The following is a 2,027-nucleotide window of genomic DNA, read 5'->3' as shown; positions in this document are numbered from 1 at the left end:
TCAGACGATTTCTGCTGTACCTCCCCACCCCCACGAGTTTGAGGAAGTACCAGGGGGAAAGCAGTAATAAAGAGAGACTGTTCTGTGATGTCAGTCATGTCTCAAAACTGCCACAATTGAGAAACTGAAAGCCCAAGAAAAAGCAGAAACTATGATCCACATATTCCATTGTCCACCCTCCACCGAAACATTTGCCTCTGTTGAAAGCCAGTATGAGTGGGCTCAGCAAAGTCTGTTTTGCCTCAGCTAAAATGTCCCCATACACCTCTGTATTAATATTTATAAACTAGGATGAATATTTCTGATTCCTTCTTGAGGCTCTTTGATTCCCAAGGATCCTCCTTTTCACAGACCAAGAGCCAGGAGGTGGAGCTAAAGAATAAATTTTAAAATGGGAGCAGAACGTATCATCAGAAAAATCATCCTTGTCATCACCAGGGCATCGGGCACAGCTTTGAAGGATGGATCAATGAAAGTAAGAAAGAAGTCCTTTAAAGACCAGTGATCTTTTCGGCTTCATGCGCTCAAAACGACCCACATTTGCCAAATACAAAGACAAGGTAATGGCTCGCTCTGGCTTGTACTCAAACTGTAGTGACACAGCCTTTATATAACATCAGTTGACAATCTTTCAAGAAGAAAATAAAAGAAGACAGTGATGAGGAGACCACGATTTCTTAACAATATGGCTAAGTTGTGACACAGCTTATCTGCCTTAGTCAAAAGCTGTTATGTGCATCCTTGACTCTCCATTTCAGTCTTTGACTCTCTTCCATTTTCATGATCAATAAATGTTTGCCTCCTTGTCCTACTTCCGCTGACAAGAACAAAAATTCCTATCTGAATGGAGCAAAAATCAACCAGCATCCTTCAGAATAAAACTCTATTTACAACTGTAATCATCAGCCTTGAGAGCAATTGCATTGCTTTGCATTTTAATGAAGTAAATCCTTCACCCATCTCCTTCCCATGGATAACTCTAGGCACCATGATAGAATTTGAAAGGGGATATAGTGTCTCTTGATCAGAAGGGACCAGGAGAACAAAATTCTGAACTTTATTTTCTGAGTATATTTTCTGCTACTCTGCTACATATCATAGCTTTGACAAGAAAATCATAGAAAGGGTATCCTAATTTTTTCCAGTGTCCTGAAAGATAATCTAGGTACAATGCAGGTACATCTTTTAATAGACAGAGGGTATGACACAATGCAAAAATACATGTTCATTGTTTATCTAGGGACGTGGCTTTTTGAAAACAAGTCAACAGAAACACTCAGACAAATTGTCTATGCAACTGCTTTGCTGTAAGATGAGTATAACAAACCAAAAGCAGCTCAATTCCACTACACTCTACTAGAGATTACAGCTAGTAATAATACTAACCTGACAGAATAATGCTAAACCTACTAAGAATGTTTATGATTCTGCAGTATTTTCTTGTTCTGAACTCAACCAGAAAAAAGGCTTGCTTTTCTGACAAAAAGCAGATTTCTATCTCAGAAGAGTGGATAGCTGATTGGTTAGAGATCACCATGGCTGTGAGACTAAGACTGGAAACACTGTTTTGCCATCCTCTTCTGTACCAAATCAGTGCCTCAAATACCACGTGTTCTTTTCATTTCTACTATTGCACTACTAGAGTAGAAAAAACAATTTCTATTATTTGAGCTGAGAAAATAGGCTGTCTCTAATCAAATACACATCCTTTCTCTGTTTAAATAATTATTTTATGAACGATACAAATATCCACTACAAAACTGATATCCTAATGACAGTACCCATGTCAAGAGATATGCCTGCACTAGGAAAGTACCCAATTTAATCAGCTGACAGGGCCAGCTCTCAGTTTCGAGAAAATCCATCCAGACCCTATGGCTGGCATGGTCGCTGTGGTGCCATGCACCAACCCAAATACATGTGCAAGAGAAAGCAGGGATTCATCCAAGTGCAAGGAATACAAAACAAAAATTGGTTCATTAAAGCAGAGTACTGAGAGAATCCTCAGATGACTGAATCATGACCAT

The sequence above is a fragment of the Chamaea fasciata genome, unplaced genomic scaffold, assembly GCF_029207755.1.
Source record: "Chamaea fasciata isolate MVZ Bird 193981 ecotype frontalis unplaced genomic scaffold, bChaFas1.0.hap1 SCAF_5, whole genome shotgun sequence".
NCBI classification, from domain to species: domain Eukaryota; kingdom Metazoa; phylum Chordata; class Aves; order Passeriformes; family Sylviidae; genus Chamaea; species Chamaea fasciata.
Note: the sequence above shows the minus strand (reverse complement) of the source record.